We start from the raw sequence: 20,192 nt of genomic DNA, 5'->3' as shown, positions 1-20,192 counted from the left end.
CTTCCCTGGGCACAGTGAGTGGTTAAGAATCTGCCTTCCAATGCAGGGGCCACGGGTTCGAGCCCTGGTCCAGGAAGATCCCGCATGCTGCAGTGCAACTAAGCCCGTGTGCCACAACTGCTGAGCCTGCACTCTACAGCCCGCGAGCCACAGCTATTAAGCCCATGCCCCACAACTACGGAAGCCCGTGCGCCTAGGGCACGTGCGCCACAACAAGAGAAACCAATGGAAAGAGAAGCCTGAGCACCGTAATGAAGAATAGCCCCTGCTCGCCACAACTAGAGAAAGTCTGTGAGCAGCAACCAAGACCCAATGCAGCCAATAAATAAATGAATGAATGAATGAATGAATAAATTTATATAAAAAAATCCTACCCAGAATGTGAAGCTTGATTGACTGATGTTGCTCATTATAGAAAGAAGAAAATGTTTTCTCTCTCTACTTTTTAAAACGTGTCGTTTATTTCTTTGAAAAACTGCTTAAATCTTCAATATTTTACCTTTTTTTTCATTTCTCTTAGAAAAGGCCCAAAAGCCTGTCACACTTCGGGAGTAAAATACATACTTTTGTGTACAAAAAAGAAATCATTGAGAAGCAAGGCCAAAAGGGTAGAAAAGTACAGTTTTCTCATAAGATTAAAAAAAGGGAATCCTAGTCCTTGAAAGAAAACACTAGGCATCCAGCTCTGGATAATATATTAATATCAAAAATGAATAATTTTGGGGGGGGGGGGAGTTCTCGCAGTGTTTTCCCAAGCTAAGAAACTGGAAAGTGAAAAAAATTTATTTGTATAATTTGATCTGTTTTACCCAGGTGTTTTGGGCTTGCTTTATAATGCAGAAAACCTCAAATCTGCAATTTCCAGGCAGCTACTCTACTCTTATATTTGGCATATTGAGACCATGCTTGAATCCATCCCCACTAAAAGGAGTTGTAAATTATAAGCTCTCAGGTTTATGAGGTTTCGATATTTAGATTTTAAACAAAAAGTCACCCTGAATAGTCATCGCAGTACCTGAAATTTTTAGCACTAATAGCAGATATAATAATATGTCAAAAATGGATATTCTAAAATTCTTGCCCCCAAATGAATTGTTACCATTGTACCCACTTTGAATGAACATGAGGCCAGAACAAGTGTGGACTTAATGACTTTCACCTCTCAGAGTCGTGTAATCAAGACAGTCTATGAAAAGTACCTAGCGAAAATACCACACAATCGGGGTTTAAGTTTTCTTTTCTTCTCCCCACCTTCCTAAACAACTACCTTCATCAGTGTTCTTTTTCCCTTCCTTTGTTCCTTCCTTCCTTCCTCAAATTGCTTTAATCACAAACTATTGGACTAGGTCTGGAATATTTACTTGAATACCACAGATTTTTACTTCTCAAAAATGCATTTTAATTCACCCAGTTTGGAGCTTCGATACAGCCTTAAGATTTTCTCTAGAAATAGGTGCTCTTCTTCTCCTTTAAATACAGAGCAGGTCAACTGCTATAACTGTCTTTATGTTCTGACTTCCAGAAGAACCGTCAATACAGACAATTCTGCATCTGACAAAATAAACGCTTTGGAAGGTCTGAAATGTGGTCGCTGGGCCAGTAGGAAGAGCGTGGCATGTCATCAGATGGGTCTGAGTCCTGGCACCACTGTGCAGGTTCTGGTTGACTGTGAGTGGACACCTCAATTTCTTCATTTATGAAAGTACAAGGACTCCCCTCTACAAACTTCATAGGATGTCAGAAATTCAGAGAAACCCTTCCGATCTGAGTTCTTATTATTAGTTCTGAGCATTGGAAGGAGACATTCAGATTTTCCCAAGGCACAGGTCAGATTAGAGCCTGAGGCATCATAGACACGTGTCTTCATCCTCACTGCTACCACCCTAGCTGCGCTGCCATCATCCTGTGCCTATTGTCAGAGACGTCTATCTATTTATCTCTCTTCCATGCTTGCTCCTCTGTATTTCTCCACGGAACAGCCAGTGTGAGATCCTGTCACTCGTGCGCTTAGAAGCCTTCAAATGTCTTCTATGTCAGGATGCCCTCCGCTCCACAAGGTCCTACATGACCTGCCTTCTGTCTGTTTCCATGACTTCCTGTTGAACTTCTATCTTTCTTCCTTATCACACTACACACTGGCAGTCTTTCTGTTTCTCAGCCAAGACAAGCTTATTCCCACTTCAGGATCATTACCTGTTGCTCTTTATTTTGCCTAAAGCACTCTTCTCTATGAACTTGGCCTGGCTGGTTTCTTCCTGTCATTTAGGTCACCTCCTCTGAGAGGACTAATTTTTTTATTACTTGCCTAATCTTCAGCCCCAGCCAGGAGTAGTCTCACCCAGTATAGCCAAGAATCTACGCAATGGTTGGTGATTTGGGGACAGTAAGTCTTCCCTAGGGAGATTTTTGGCGGAAGAGACATAGTTAGGTATGAGCGAGTGTAGAGAGGGCCAAAGCTTCCATTGATCGTCCAGGACCGTGACTGAGGCTTCTTATGTTGCTGTTATCCCCATTAGATGGCAACCTTCCAAATTGTTCAGAGCATTGCTTCAGGGCATACAGAGCGGATATCTCACTGCAGGGATGGAAGCCCAGCCTGGACAAGGTCCAATTAAGAAAGCGTCTACATGGGAATGATATTATTTGGCAAGAGACAAATCCAATGATGCCATAGGTATTATCTATCTTTCTTTTCCATGCTTAAGTCATTTCCTTCATAGACCAGATAACAGGCAGTCTACAGAACTATGACTGGGTGAGAATCTGAATGCAAACAGGGAAATATTTCTTTAGAGTTATTCTAACCCAGTTGAATTTCTGGAGTCTAATAAATATGGGTCCTTACACTTTTAACCTTACCTTCTCTTTTCTTCTATCATTGTGAACAAAATCATTTGGGCTTTCTTTTTTACTCTAAAACCACTGATAAAATTATTACTATTTTTTTCTTGTTTAAACTAAGTTGACAGATGTGAATGGTACAGTAGAATAAAAATTAGTAGATAATCACTTCAATTCAAGTAGTTCCTATCCAGGTACTTGGTTAATTCTAAACTTTACTAACTTTGTCTAATCATTCTACAAAGCCCAGCTGAAATCACAACCTCCTCTGAGAAGCCCTTCTAAGAGCCATGAAATAAGAGTGAGTAACTCTATCTTTTATTTCCAAAATACACATATTTTTCAGTAATAATGCCCTTATATACTAAATTAACTATTTAAAAGTTTATCTTTTCCTCTTTCTAGTAGTCTGTGATCTGCACAAGGAGGAGGACAATATCCTGCTCATCTTTGTAAACATATCTTACCAAGATGAGATGCTTATTGACTGAGGAATTGTATTTGTTGATCAAGTAAGCAAATAATTGATCTTGTTACTTATTACAGTTAAGCAAAACATACACAACCCTTAGTCAATAACAAATTAATATGATTGAGTTCCTACCAAATAACAACCAGTTTGAATACATGATTTAACTTAACACTGAACAAGTCTATAAATTATGTATTAATAACCCTATTTCATAGATGAGGGGATTGGGATTCGGAAGTACAAAAAATTTCACCAAAGTCCATTAGCACATGAAGGCAGAGTTCAAAACAAATTGATTCTCTTCAAGTCTAGTGCTCTTTTCAATCTCTAATTGCCTCTTTGCAATTGTTTTCTTGTATAAACACTAACAACATTAAGTGAAATGATACATCAATACATACATTTTTGCAAGGTATTAAAATAATAGAATCCTTTATGTTACTTTGATTATCAGACTACAAAGATATCTGTGTATCTAACAATATGTAGTTTAGAGAATATAAAAGACTGATGCATCCAGCATTAGAGTGGTGAAAAGCATAGCTTTTGGGCTAAAGATGTAAATTAGAATTCCAGCTCTGTTATTTATAATATAGGTGGCCCTGTGCAGGTTACAGAGACTCAAAGAGAGTAAGTGTCCTCATTTTTAAATAATCCTTTTCTCAAATGCACAGAACTAGACCAGCTAATTAAAGCAGAGTAGGAATGTACTGAAGTTACTCATGATGAAAGACCAGAGAACCACACAAAGAAAAGGGTAGAGACATAGTAGCTCTGGATAGTAAAAGGAGAATTCTCACCCTGATTGCTACTCTATCCTGTGCCCTCCTCCCCCAAGAAGTGAACATTAGCCCTGTTTCTGTCTTAGTGGTACACTGCACTCAAAATTCAAATGCTCCCAAGGGAGAGTCTGACTGGTCCAGCTTAGGTCACATGAATACCTTCTGGCTAAATTCAGACAGAGCTCTTCAATAGCCCTGAGTGATTACTACACTGTGACTCAAGGTTTAACTATACAAAAAGCTAAAAATATATATCAATTCTGAAAAATCTGAAGAGCAGGTATTTATAATCACTCTTTTGGGTCACAAATAAAGCCCAGTAAAGAGCTCTGTGGAAGCTTAGAAGTGTATCCTAGTGATGGGAATGACAATCTGGAAAGTTTCCTTCCCCTAGTAACCAAATTGAATTGATCGGAACTGCAATGACATTAATGTCCACTTACCATATTTTCAAAATATGATTATTTTTAGTGTTAAAAGTCTTGCTGTTACCTTAGACTATAATCAGCTGGCGAATTTAGTTTTTTGAGGGCCTTGCACACAGTAATGCTCCACGAATATTGTGTTCCCTCTGTATTCCTAACCCGACACAGTATCAGAACTCCTCTGGATTCAAGTTAGAGAAAACAATGTAGAGCTAGCTTAACTTAAGAGGACGTTTATTTTGAAGACGTTGAGGAAGAAATTGTGATTGGCTCACCTCCTCTCATTATCCCCCTCATCCGAGTAGAGGTACCTCATGAGGCAGGGTCAACTTCCTCCGCATGGTAACCATGGCAGGAAGAACACAGAAGAAGAGAGAGACAGAGCTGACTGTTTCACAAATGTCGATCACACACGTTGTCTCAGCCTCTAACAGTAAATTCACAAGTCAGTACTAACAATTGACTCATGAACATGACTGCTGGAATGGCAACTCCCTCTATTTTTCATTAACTCCTCTTCTTATGGCATATCTAGTCTCTGCAGCGCCTGTCCAAGTCCCTTTCTTTCAAGAAGAGGTGAGCTGGAGACAGCCCTCCCCCAGGCTACCTCCGAAGCTGTCCTCTTGCTCTGTTGCAGCTGTCATGTTAACGTCATTTCCATTGCTTTGCTGCTGCTGATGTTTCTGGTGGTCACCAGTCCTACTGTCACTTGCACAGTGAACATGCTCTTTAGAACGGCCCTTGCCCCTTGGTCCTCTGCTGCTCCTTTTGAGTGACTCAAGAGCGTAAGTGGCAACCCAGGGAGATTAAAACAGATTCTTGGACTTTCTACCATAGTCAAAGACTGAGGTCTCTTGTCGTTGTTGATTTTTCCTAAAGTCTAGAGATAAGCACCTAGAACAGTGCTGAGTATTTACAGCATGTCTTACATTCAGTTCTTCAGCAAACAGACCTTGTGATGATTTTTTTTTTTTATTTTTGCAGATGGTTTATAGGGGAATGCTTTTAGGAGAAACCACCTGGAAGACAGTGAGGAAAGCGGGAATAGACAGGAAAAAATTGAGCTAAGATGCAGTTTCAACTAAAGCTTCAGCCTATTCCTCAGAAGTTCTAGAAATGGAATGGCTCTCCAGTATACTGAATGGGAAAAGATATTTGCAAATGATATATCTGACAAGAGGTTAACATCCAAAATGTACAAAGACTCATACAACTCAGCATCAAAAAGACAGACAATCAATTACAAAATGGGGAGGAGACCTGAATAGACATTTTTCTAAAGTGGACATACAGATGGCCAACAGACAGATGAAAAGATGTTCAGTATCACTAATTATCAGAGAAATGCAAATTATAACAACCTCAAACTGTGTTATTACCTCACACCTGTCAGAATGGCCATCATCAAAAAGACAACAAATATCAATAATAAGTGTTGGTGAAGATGTGGAGAAATGGGAACTTTTGTACACTATTGGTTGGAATGTAAATTGGTGCACCCACTATAGAAAGTATGGAGTATCGAGGTTCTTTGCAAAATTAAAAATAGAACTGCCATATCATCCAGCCATTTCACTTCTGGATTTTTTTCCTGAGGAAAACAAAAACACTAATTTGTAAAGATATATGCACCCCTATCGTCATTGTAGCATTATTTACACTAGATATGGAAGCAATCTACGTGTCCATTGGTAGGTGAATGGATAAAGAAGATGTGGTATTTATACACAATGGAATATTGTTCAGACATAAAAAAGACTTCAATCTTGCCATTTGCAATAACATGAAAGGGCCTGGGGGGTATTAAGCTAAGGGAAATGTCAGACAGAAAAAGTAAAATACCATGCAATCTCATTTATTTGTGTAGTCTCCAAAACAAAACAAATGAACAAACATAACAAAACAGGAGTGGTCATAGGTACAGAGAATAATGAAGTGTTAGCCAGAGAGAAGAAGAAGCGGTAAGTGAAATAGCTGAGAGAGAGACTGAGGCACACACTTCCAGTTACACAGTGACCAGTATGAGTCACAGGGATGAAATGTACAGCACGGGGACTATAGTCAGTAAGGGTGTAATATCTTTGGATGTGACAGGTGGTGACTAGACTACTCATGGTGACCATTTTGTAACGTTTAAAAATATCACATCACTGTGCTGTGCGCCAGGAACTAACATAATGTTGCAAGTCAATTATACTTCACACACAAACTCTTGGAAAAAGAGATCAGATTTGTGGCTGCCATAATGGGGAGAGGGAATTAGATGAAGCTGGGCAAAAGGTACAATCTTCCAGTTATAAGATTAAGAGGTACCAGGGATGTAATGTAGAACATGGTTACTATAACTAATATTGCTGTATGTTATATACAAAAGTTTTTGAGAGAGTGGCTTTTTTTAAACTTTATTTTATTTTTAATTGCGGTATAGTTGTTTTACAATGTTGTGTTAGTTTCTACTGTACAGCAAAGTGAAGTAGAGTTCCCTGTGCTATACAGCAAGTTCTCATGTTATCTGTTTTATAGATATTAGTGTATATATGTCAATCCCAATCTCCCAATTCATCCCCCCCACACCCCACTTTCACCGCTTGGTGTCCATACTTTTGTTCTCTACATCTGTGTCTCTATTTCTACCTTGCAAACCGATTTATCTGTACCATTTTTCTAGATTCTACATATATGCATTAATATGCAATATTTGTTTTCCTTTTTCTGACTTACTTCACTCTGTATGACAGTCTCTAGGTTCATCCATGTGTCTACGGAAAACCCAATTTCATTCCTTTTTATGGTGAGTAATATTCCTTGGTATATATGTACCACATCTTCTTCATCCATTCATCTGTTGATGGACATTTAGGTTGCATCCATGACCTGGCTATTGTAAATAGTGCTTCAGTGAACACTGGGGTGCATGTGTCTTTTTGAATTATGGTGTTCTCTGGGTATATGCCCAGTAGTGGGATTGCTGGGTCATATGGTAATTCTATTTTTAGTTTTTAAAGGAACATTCATACTGTTCTCTATAGTGAGAGTGAGTCTTAAGAGTTCTCATCAAAAGCAATTTTTTTCTTTTCTTTTTTTCCCTTTTCTTTTCTTTTGTATCTACATGAGATGATGGATATGCACTAAACTTACTTTGGTAATCATTTGATGATTACATAAGCCAAATCATTATGCTGTATACCTTAAACATATACAGTGCTGTATGCCAATTATATCTCAATAAAACTGGAAGGAAAAAAAACTTGCCTAGTGATTTTCTCTCAATTAAAAAAGAAAAAACAAATAATACAAAGAAATCCTTTACACTTGATCCAATTTTCCTCGTCACCCCCCAATAGTAACAACTTGCAAAACTATAATACAGTAACACAATAAGGAAATTGACATTGTTGCAACCAATTTATATTATTCAGATTTCCCCAGTTTTTCTTGTGTGTGTTTTGTGTGTATTTAGTTCTTACAGAATTCTACCACATGTATGAGTTCATATGTTTACCAACTCAGTCAAGATATAGAAAGACAAGAATTCTTGTGTTGACCTTTCATAACCACACTCTTCTGCCTCACACACACACACACACACACACACACACACACACCACCACCACCACCACACAAAGCCCTGGGAAACACTCTTGTTGTTTGGTAGCGAATAGACCACAGAAGTGCAAGTATAAAAGCAGGATAACAAGTTTGGAGGCTGTTGCAGGAATCCACCTAACAAGTAATGTACGTCAGACTAGGATGTTTGTATAAGAGTGGTGGAAACAAGATTTTGAATACACTTTGAAGTTAGAATCAAGAGTATTTCCTGGCATGCTGGATGACGATTGTGAGAGGAATCAAGGATCATCTGTGATTATGAGTAACTAGATGAATGGCACTGTTATCAGTGGAGATGGGGAGGATTGTTGGTAGATTTGACTTTGGAGAGATCAGGCATGTTGATTTTGAGGTTTCTACTAGACATCCAAGTAGAAATATTTAGTAGGCACCTGGCATTTGGAAAACAAGTCAAAGCTGGGAACACAAATTTGGAAGTTATCAGCATATGAACTGTACTTAAAATCATAGGACTGGATGAGATCACCAAAGCAGTGAACATAGATAGAAAACAGAGGATTAAGGTCTGAGTCCCAGAATGTTCCAGTGTTAATAGGTCAGAGGAAAAAAGAATAATCAGTATAGAAGGCTGAGGGTTTGTTTCCATTTCAGACCTAACTATATATATAATTTCTTCACCTCATTATCTTCTTTCTTACATGCCCTCTACTTTCTTCATGTGTTTATTTCTTGCTTCTTACAGAAAACTGAAGTTTAATTTAGAAAAAACACTATGTTTTCTTTTTTTGCCAGGGTGCATATATCTGTTGGCTCTATTCCAGAGAGAGGAAACACAGTAACTTGAACAGGGAAAGTTTAATGTAAATAATTATTTACTAAAACTCAGAGTGGAGTAATGAGGGTAGACTAATAAGAAATAAATAGAATAGTAAAGAATATGGAAATGGCAGGGAATAGCCATTCCTCCAAAGCTAAAATAGAGACCCCAAGAAAGTGCATAATGGTTTCTATGCAGTTGGCTGAGATCCTGATCTTGTTGGAGAGAACTTGGTTATGTCTCCCCAAATGGCTAAGTCACTGTGATGCCATGACACAGAACTGGCTGGAAATTCCCATTCAAGAACTTGAAGTAACTCAGATAAAGAGACTATCATACGATATTGCTTCAGAATCTAAAAAAAATGACACAAATGAACTTATTTACAAGACAGAAACAGCCTCACAGACTTAAGAGAAAAAATGCATGGTTATCAGGGGGTAGGATGGGGAAGAGGGATAGTTAGGGAGTTTGGAATTGACATGTACACACTGCTATATTTAAAATGGATAACCAGGACCTCCCTAGTGGCTCAATGGTTAAGAATCCACCTGCCAATGCAGGGGACATGAGTTTGATCCCTGGTCCGGGAAGATCCCACATGCCTCAGAGCAATTAAGCTGGTGCACCACAACTACTGAGCCCATGTGCCACAACTACTGAGCCTGCGCACCTAGAGCTCGTGCTCCACAGCAAAAGAAGCCACCACACTGAGAAGCCTGTGCACCACAACCAAGATTAACCATGGCTCACCACAACCAAAGAAAGCCTGCATGCAGCAAGGCAGACCCAATGCAGCCAAAAAAAAAAAAAATTAATAAATACATTAATTAATTAAAATGGATAACCAACAAGGACCTACTGTATAACACAGGGAACTCTGCTCTATATTATGTAACAACCTAATTGCGAAAAGAATTTGAAAAAGAATAGATACATGTATCTGTGTAACAGAATCACTTTGTTGTACACCTGAAACTGACACAACATTGTTAATCAATTATACTCCAATATAAAAGAAAAAGTTAAAAAAAAAAAAAAAACTTGACAGAAATCTGTCCTCTGGGGTGCTCTGGAAAGCTCTTCATAGGCAAGTGTCCTGCCAAAGGCACTCCAGCATAAAAACCCTCATGGGACATGCCAGGGACAGCTGCTAGATGCTAGGGATTGCCCACTGTCTTGCACTGCAGGAGGTGGGCACTGGAGAAGCTGTCTGAGTCCATAATGTAGAAGCTTAGTGCTAGAGTCACCACTTGCACTGTAGCAGGGAAAGGCTGGAGGAGCTGCCTTTGTTTCAGGAGTTGAGCACCAGAGAAGAGGCTCACTGAAGACATCTAACATTGGAGACATCCTTTGGAAGAACCTTCCAAGAGGAGAACACACAACCAGGAAGCAAATCCCCTTCCACCTGAAGAGGGTCTGCTGAGCCACGGCATCCTCTATACACAATGCTTAAATATTTACATTGGCAGAGGACAAATAGTTCAAGGTCCCAGATCCATTTTCACAGAGCAGGAAAAATGGATGGATTTGTAGCTGATAAGCAATAAATCAGTAGCTAGCATAGTATCTTATTCAGGTATAATGCTGATCACACCAATATTTAGGTGTTGATATTGACTGTTTAAAATTGACGTTGAAAGAGAGGAAAGGAGAGGAGGGAAGAGAACTAGAAGGGAAGAAAAAAGAAAGGAATGTGGCAACCGAAAGGAGGAAACTGGAAGGAGGGTTTGAGAAAGAAGGAGATTCGTGGTCTTCAAGCCGCAGATGGCTTATGACTGCTACTGGGCAGGATTTCATGATGAAATTCCAAATATTCCAATGTGCTTAAATGTTGGTATTATTACTTTCCTACTGTCATATGTCTGAGTAATTGACCTGATATTTTAGAATTTTAAAAAGTCCTATGAGGTTAAACATTGGTTGGGTATTAGGAAGAATTATAAAAGCTTTGGTTTGCCTACTATGTTTCCTTATTTGTAATATTTCTTCCATGAGGTTAAGGGAGCTCCTTTGTAGGAAGAAGGAACTAAAATACCAGTCATAGAAATATAGTTTCAAAGTAAAAAAAAAAGAAAAGGACATAATTGAGTTGAACACCTAACTTTGGGGAAAAAACCCTGAAGCTCATATGATAAATAGGGGCTTGCAAAGAACATTTTATAATCATACGTTTTTATCAATTTTATGGAGAGCTTGGGAATAAAAGATCAAATGAATTAAATATGAAATCTTTCATTTATACATGAGATTCTGCAAGTGAAATTGTGCTGGGGTGTTTTTTGAGCCTGAGTCATGGCTTGTGCACCCTGGAAAATGAGTTGTATATCAGGGGTCAAGAAGCAGTGTACAAAACTCAACACAAGCCCATGCTCTAAATAAAGAGCCACAGCCAGTCTGGTCCCAGCCTAGGAGCTATGGAAAGGGAGCCCATGAAACAATGAGACGTGGTCTGAGGGAGGGACTGACACGAGATGACTTAACTCCTGCAGACAGGACGTTCATTTGTTCCGAGCTTACTGCTTAGGTGAAGGGGTTTCTTCAAGATGCCTAAATCTCTCTCCATTTTTGGAAAAACAAAACAAAACCAAAATCCCAAATTAAAAATAAATCAAGGAGCCATATGCGGTGTACACAGCTTTCTAAAGGCTCAGCAGAGAACATGGCACTCTGGAACATCTAATTGAGTCCCCTGAGCTCTTTATAACAAAGAGGAAGGTCCCTGGCAACCTGCCCCCATTACAAAGCTTGTGTTCCAACTCAAGGCTCCCCCAGGGCTGGCCATGATGATTTTCATTTAGGGCTGATTAGACCCTCCCAAGTAGAAGACTTGGAGATTGCTTCTGAATCAACACTGCCATGCAGTTCTTGGGGTGCCAGATTTGAGCAATAAAATAAAAACTGAGAGAGAGAAAGAGAGAGAGAGAGAGGAAAACAGGAAACACTCTTAAAGTCCAGAAAAGCTGAGCTCAAGGACATAATAAAAAATAAAGATGAAAAAAGCGTGTGTTTGTTCTTATAAAATATAGAGTCAGCAGTTTATAGTCAAACTTCCCTATCATATTTTTGCTAAATGCATCTTAAAAAGAGCTGCCAAGGTGAGTGCCTAGTTTGGGATTATGAGAATCACTGCTTGACAAAGCTGTTGATTTCAACACCCAGGCTAATGACCCAGGCAGGGCAGCCAGACCACTGGCTGTCTCCATCAGAGACACAAGATTCCACATTCAGTTTAGTAACTTAAGCCTCCCTGGTGTCCAACCTCTGCCCTCTACCCACACTCAGAACAGACTGTCCTGAGGCTTCGTCTACTGAACCCAAGAGGAGAGGGAAGGCAAGGAGGGGGTTTTGTCGGCCTTTCAATCTCCATCTGCGCTCAGGCTTCAACAGCAAATGAGAGATTTCCATATGCCTGCTCTTGACCTTTTCTGCAATTCAATCTCCAGGATTTGAAGAGTTTTAAATCAGTGTGTCTCCACCCAGTTTAGAGAGTATCATGGAAATCTCCAAACCAAGTTGTATTTCAGTTCCACCCCAGCCTGTGGGGATGTGTTGAGGCCCTATCATCTGTGCCAGTCCCAGGCCCTTAGGTCTACATGACATTGTGCCAGTTCTCCAGTGGTTGATGGGTTTAGTGATTAAACTCTATTTAGATGGGGAGTGTAGAGGTTTTGAATGGAAGCTGCAGAATCAGATTGCCTATGGCCAAATCTCAGAACCAATGTTTAAAAATTGCATGAGCTTAGTCTAGTGGGTCAAACCCCAAGTCTGTTTCTCCATCTAAAATATAGAGATAAAAAATAGTAAACATTTGTGTAATTCTTATTCTCTGAAATATGCTCTAAGCACTCTGCAAGATTTCAACTCATGTAATCTTATAACATTCTTATGAAGCAGGCACTCTTACCCTACTCAGCATCCCATTTTATTAAGAATAATAGAGCACAGAGTGATTAATAACATGTCCCAGGTCACAGGCTAGCATTCAGTGGACAAGGATTAAATCCAGCAAGTTTAACACTAGTGACTTAAGTGCCCAGTTTCTATGCTGTACTGCTTCCCCAACTTTGATAGAAGCAGACAGTACTTAACTCAAAAGGGTTTGGTGACGTTTAAATGAGTGCTACATAATGATGCAGGCTTTAGGATAGTAAACACTTGGTAAGTGCTAGCGGTAATTATCGATGAGGGTGATGACAATATGGTGGTTATGAGAATGTGATGATGGCCACAATGATGTAGTCTGAGAACATCTATACTCCCCAAGCACAGGTCAGCTTCATGAAGGACAGGTATCTGGGGCAGTAGAATTTCTCATCACCTTGAACTGATGGAAATGGAATGAAGGTACCACCTCTTTAAAAATACTACCCTACTTAGGGCCCCACAGTCATTGGGTGATGGTGAAAGAGAAGGGGCAGAGAAAAAGGAAAGAGTCAAAGCCAGAATTTCTCTACCCTTCTTCCCCAAATTTGACTTATACTCAGGCCCTGTACCAGGTGACTCCCCCAACAAATTTGCTGTCTGGGTATCATTTTACAATTTTACCAGTGAAGACATTTGAACATTAAAGAGGCTAAAAAACCTTTTGAGTACCACAAGCAGAGAATCCTTGAGCCAGAATAGTGTAATGTAGCCTGTAGTGTAATGCAGCTGTGGCAGTAATCAGTAATTGTATGTGAAAAATAACTGAAATAAACTGCAGAGAGTCTCCAGTGTAAGAAGCATCCCTGTCTCTGTGCAGCATCTCTCCCTGACAAACATATAAAGAGCATCTTGTAGATAGGAGGCCTGAGTTGCCTGATGGCTTCCACACACCATGCACAGCAGGCTTCAAAAAGTGTCTGGTCAGTCGAAAGCAGAACTCCAGAGCTGTTGGAACAGAGGCAGCTGTCTAGGAAGATATTACACAAGGACACAGACTCATATTTCCAAACAGTTGGGAATTTGTTGTTTTAAATACTCGCCAGCTCCTCTTTAGTTCTCTGTAGGTAAAAATAGCTCAGTTGCCAAGAAACCTAGGAGTAGTGATAAGTTCTCCTGAAACAGATGCACAAATTTGTTGTTAAATGAAGCGCTAAAAGACTGCTTTTAAAGCGTCAACCCATGTATGTGCTATATAAGTTGGGCCCATCATAACACCCTAAAGTGTGTTCTTATATTTAAATAGTGTAAATTAAGAGACGAACACACTGATCACAAAAAGTTAGGGACTACATACAGTTCCTGTCCATCTCTTCTCAGAGTCATGGCCTCCCATGTCCCCCAGAGACTTGTAGTTCATCGCAGGCTGTGAAAATTGTGTCTGAGGCATAATTGTCTTATTTCCAAGTGAGTGAAACCCAGTGGACACCTTCTATAGAAGTAATTGATTTTAGGATTACAGGTGTTTATAGGTTGAATTTTGTTCCCCAAAAGATATATTGAAATCTTAACCCTCAATAGCTAGGAACGTGACCTGATTTGGAAATAGGGTTGTTGCAAATGCAATTAAGATGAGGTCATTCTGGAGTCGAGTGAGCCCTTGATCCCAGGTAACTGGTGTCCTTATAAGAAGAGGAGAGGGACCCAGGGAGAAGTAACCATGTGACAGCAGAGGCAGAGAATCCTGAGAATAGCCAGCCACCTGAGACACTAGAAAGAGGCTCGAAGCATTCTCCCCGAGAGCCATTAGAGAGAGAGGATGGTCTTACCACCACCTTGATTTCAGACTTCTAGCCTCCAAAACTGAGAGAGAACACATTTCTGTTGTTTTAAGCCCCTCAACTTTTGCTACATGTTAAGCAGCCTTAACATAATGTGAATAGAGAGGTCATTCTGAGAATAAAACCTCACTCAATTTAAGATCCCAGATAAATCTGCCCTGGGTTACAGATTATACAACACCTTATGAACCTTATTAATTTGCCTCATGTATTTGTCTTACATTCCCAGCGCTAAACAAACATTCAGTGAATGAATGAATGAAGGAAAGAGTGAACACGCTTACTTAAAGTGACCTCTCCACTTCTATGCCCTTCCTCGCCGCCCAGTCCCTTCACCCAGAAGAATTTTCCTGATCCTTCCTACCACACTTTGTAACTTTTTTTGGGGGATGGGGGTTGTTTTCGTATTTTTGAATTTTGAGAGTTGGCTATAAGTCCTTTGTCTAATAAGTGATTCGAAAATATTTTCTCCATTTTTTTTTTTTTTTTTTTGGTCACATCCTGAGGGATCTTATTTCCTTAATTGAACCCAGGCCACTGCAGTGAAAGCACCAAGTCCTAACTACTGGACCATCAGGGAACTCCCACTCTGTAACTTTTTCAGGACATCATTTTGTCTTCTTGATTGAAGGAACTGCTTTACTAACCTTTGAATTCTCCAAAATGATTAACAGTGCTTTGTATAAAATAAGTGCTTTATTGCTCTGTAAATATCCATTAGATTGAATTCAAGTAGTCGAACTTTCACTGCTACCTTCATTTTCACTTTTTTCCAGTCAAGTCTGTCCCAAGCTCTGCTTTGTAATTTACCTGGTTTTTATCCCTTTATCCCATGCTTTGAAGCCCAAGATATTCAGGACAACTTCAGTGAGCCCCTTCAGCGAGCCAGTGAACAACTGGTAATATTTTGTCAAATTTACTTCATTATTTTTTGCTGAATTTTTAAAAAAGAATATTAGACATCATTATATTTTATTACTAAATACCACAGTATTTATTTCTAAAAGATGACATTTTCTGAATGACAAGATTACTATCTCACCCATTGAAACTTACTATAATTTCATCAATATCATCTAATAGCATCCTAGTTCACATTTACCTTTTCTCATTGTCTCAGAATGTGTTTCATGGTTGTTTTATTCAAACTGTGATCCAATCAGTTTCCATTCATTGCATTTGGTTGTTCATTCTTTTAAGTCACTTTTTTTTTTTAAATTTATTTTATTGGCTGTGTTGGGTCTTTTTTTTTTTTTTTTTGCTGAACGCAGGCTTTCTTTTTAGTTGCCGTGAGTGGGTGCTACTTTTCATTGTGGTGTGCGGGCTCCTCATTACCGTGGCTTCTCTCATTGCAGAGCACGGACTCCAGGCGTGTGGGCTTCAGTAGTTGCAGCACATGGGCTCAATAGTTGTGGCTCATGGGCTCTAAAGTGCAGGCTCAATAGTTGCTTGGTGGCATGTGGGATCTTCCTGGAGCAGGGATTGAACCTGGGTCCCCTGCATTGGCAGGCAGATTCTCAACCACTGTGCCACCTAGGAAGCCCCTTTTTAAGTCACTTTTAATTTAGACAATTGTCCCATTGCCCTATCTTCCTTTTTCGTATCGTGATGTTAAATTTAGATGATGGCTTTTGGAGAGTCATTATAAATAGTTTTCTCTTCATCTATACATTTGAAGTCTGTTCTCAGTAAAACATTTTTAAAAATAATCAAGGTAAAACATTATAATATATACAAAAAATACAGGAGTAAAGCAGGGCAGCATTCTCTGTTCTTTCTACGTTTCCTCTTCCTATTTTTCTTTCTCCCTTACACTTCCTTCCTTTTGTCTTACATCTTCACTCACAGAATTCTCTTTTATACATATGACACTGATATAGTTTCTCTGGATACTAAGAGAATAAGGCAATATTCATATATTCGATAAATAATTAACTAGTACCCAATATATGGCTGGCAAATTCTTGGATCCATGGGAAGTAGTCTTAAAAGGATAATTTCCCACTCCTCCCAGTCCAGACTCATTGATACAACTGGTTCTTGAATTTATTGCTATGTCCTCCATCTTCTTCTTGTAGTTACAAAGAAATATGGCTACTGCATAACAATTTCCTGGCATCTGAGAAGAGACACAAACCCCCAAACTAGAAAAGTTTTTGGAAATCATTGGCGTTTTCAAAGCAATTTTATATTAATTCTCTGATTTGCCCCTCCTAAAATCAAGCCTATGAGCATGCTATCAAGAGTTTTAGCTCCACTTAAAAAGCTGAAGCACAAAGAGATCAGGACTCAATGTGTGTGTCTGTGTGTGTGTTTAAAATTAGAGACTAGCTAGCTATTAACCAGGACACTTCTGGTGTTCGCAGATAGACAACGTTTTCCAAACCCCATTGCTGTCACGTGATCACAGATTTGCGTTCTGGTCAATGGAATGTGCAGGGAAATATGTGAAACACCACTTATGTATCTGGTTCTAAAAAGAGCCTCCATGCATGTATACATGTGTTTGTTTGTTACGGCAGTTAACATTACCCTCACTCGCCATCATTTCCTGTCACTCCTATGTCTCTGTTTCTCTTTTTCCCCAAACATTCTACACCTATGCCTTCCTTCCTCCTGCTGGTTTCCTTCTACAGAACGCACTAACCTTCAAAACTCACATCACACGAGCACGATATGTTCCGTGATACCTTCCCCCCCAAATCCTTCAAGTGATCTATCTCTAAATACCCATAGCATCAACAATCAGTATTATACATTTTACTACTTGATTAAATTGGGGAATATTGGTCATGCATATCGGTTTCACTAAAATCATATTGTCTTATTTTACCCCATGCCCCATGATACCCCAGGAGGTATTGAATATAAAGTAAGAACTTAATACATTTCTGCTGATTAATTGAAAGTGACTGGTTTGATAAGCAAAATTAAAAATACCTCACCATTTCCTGGCTAATTTATAATTTCTATTATTTACTGAATACGTATTACGAGTTTGGCATTGCTTTAGAAACTAAGACCAAAGTAAGCACACTACCTCATTAATCTTTCCTTCAGAGTAAATGTCCTTTCACTTTTTTCACCCTAGAGCTTTTCTCCTAGACTTGGCTGCTTTCTTTGCATTGCCTGGGAATATCTCCATGGTTTGTTGAATAAACTAAGCCTTAAATCCAGACAATTTGACGGTCAAATCCTGCCTCCGTTTATATTCTGTGTAATTCAGGAAAATATCCTTGTTCTCCTTGTACCTCTAATTGTGTCACCATAAAACAGAGAGCCATGTGTAACTTACAAGGTTGTCATGACAATGATATAAATATCGTATATAAATAAAGTGCCTAAACCTAAATAAATTGAGTAGATGCTCAGAAAATGTTAGTTCCCCCTTAGTGTGGCTCAGACGTTTTGGGAGAAGAAGTCATCTAAAATTATATTTGAGGTGGAGTAGGTGACCAGGTTAGAGGAAATAGAGTACCTCTCTACCTTGTGTTTATGAATTCCTCAAAGTTCCATAGCTGGAAACTTTGCAGAGAAAATATGGATGCAGAGAAGTTACATAACCCTTTTATTCAGGGAGGAGGACAGAAGAAAACTGTTATTTTATTCGACACAAGAAGCTGGGGGAAACTGACATTATTCCCGATTTTTTTGCATCTCTTTCTAATTTACTTAGTGCTTTCGCCTTAAAAAGCAAATTAATAACAGTTTCAGCTTGTTTCATCCCTATGTCATGCTGATTATGCAGTGTGTGAAATTTCCATACTTCTAAATGAGACGATTTTAGGGAATATGAAAACACAGCATTCAGCCTCTGAGAAGCACTGCACCAAGCCAGGATGGGGGAGATGTAACTAAACAGCTGCACGTGTGAGAGGGATTAGTGATTTGAGTCGACTGCCAGCCCAACATGAGTCACCAGTGTGTCGAGGCTGCCAAGAGAATAATTTGATCTGGGGCTGAATTAACAGGACTGTAGTGTCCAGACCAAGGGGAGTGATAGTCCTGCTGTCTGGGCATGAATCAGACCACACCTAATGTGCTGCAGCTCTTGTTTATCCCAAACACCCATTTCTTTAGAGTGTACTGTACAAAGAGGAGCTTACTGTACTATGGGAATGGATGGTCTAATACTTGTATTAAAAAATGTAATCCTTTACCTTATCTCTACTCTAGAATTTACCACACAAGTTGTGCTGTTATTTTAAATGTGGATGTTTTATCTCTGAGGACTAGGAATGTGTCTTTTTCTTTTGTGTGTCTGGTAGTACAAATGGGGCAGAAAAATGTCTGTTTCTACCTTTTTAAGAAAATGAATTACCGCCTAGAAGTACTGTCTACTGTTTTGAACTTGAACATTGTAGTCAAAGAGACCTGACTTCAAATTCTGTTTAAACTATTGTGAACAAAGAAAAACAAAAAAAAAAACAGGCAGTTGCTCCTCGAATGTTCAGTCCTATATTTTGGTGTCAGAGTATTTTTCTTTACACTTCTCTTTACCCTCAAGTACCAGACACAAACCTTGTAAACATACCATCCTTATCTTCCTTTTATACAAAGCCGTGAACATTGACTCCTGGGACTTAAGTCTCCATAGTAAAGCAATTTTGGAAGTTAGCTAGTAGGGAACAGGGCAACGCAGAGATGGGAAGATCCGTATCTCGGGAAGATAACATACTGGCAATTTTAGGCAGAGTGATAAAAAATCAGGCACTAGGGATTAGACAGAATTTCATTTCAAGTCAGCAGAGTTAAAGCAGATGAATTCATGCCTGGAAATGAGGTCAAATATAAAACCTATCAAACTATCCCCCTTACCCTCCTCTTCACCCCAGCTATTCATCTGAACACAAGGTTGAACTAACAGCCAAATGAGCAGTGAGAGAAGCCAAGGGCAATTCACACAGAGATTTGTTGGCAAACATCACGTCTGGATAGAGCTCTCCTTTCAAAATTAATAAAAAACAAAATAAAAAAGCAAAAACCAGTCCCAATATCAGAAACTATGGGGGACCTACTGTATAGCACAGGGAACTTATTCAATATCTTGTGATAAACCGTAACGAAAGGAATATGAAAAAGAATATGTGTATAATTGAGTCACTCTGCTATACAGCAGAAATTAATACAACATTGTAAATCAACTACACTTCAATGAAAATTAAAAAAAAGAAAAGAAACTATGGGGTAAGTAAATACATGAAAAGGGAAGAAGTATATTATTCTGAAGACTCAGAAGAAAGACCTAACTTTAAAATATATTTGATATAGAAAGCAAAAAGAAGTGTTAAAATATAACATCTTACAACAGGATGTGAGAGATTCTTTATGAAATAGAAGCAAAATTTCTGCAGAGATAATATCTGAGAAAAAGAAATAAAAGAATGAGAAAAAAGGAACTATAGTTAGATAAAGGAACAAGGTGAAATATGCAATTAAAATAAAGATAGTTACATTAAAACACACAATAGAAACAGTAAAGGGCAAAACAAACGTTGGGAAGTTTTATTTGGTAGAGAGATTCTGACCAGGATAAATCAGTGATGAGATGGACAAATGTGAGAAATCTCGGGAAAAAAA

The sequence above is a fragment of the Hippopotamus amphibius genome, chromosome 5, assembly GCF_030028045.1.
Source record: "Hippopotamus amphibius kiboko isolate mHipAmp2 chromosome 5, mHipAmp2.hap2, whole genome shotgun sequence".
NCBI classification, from domain to species: Eukaryota; Metazoa; Chordata; class Mammalia; order Artiodactyla; family Hippopotamidae; genus Hippopotamus; species Hippopotamus amphibius.
Note: the sequence above shows the minus strand (reverse complement) of the source record.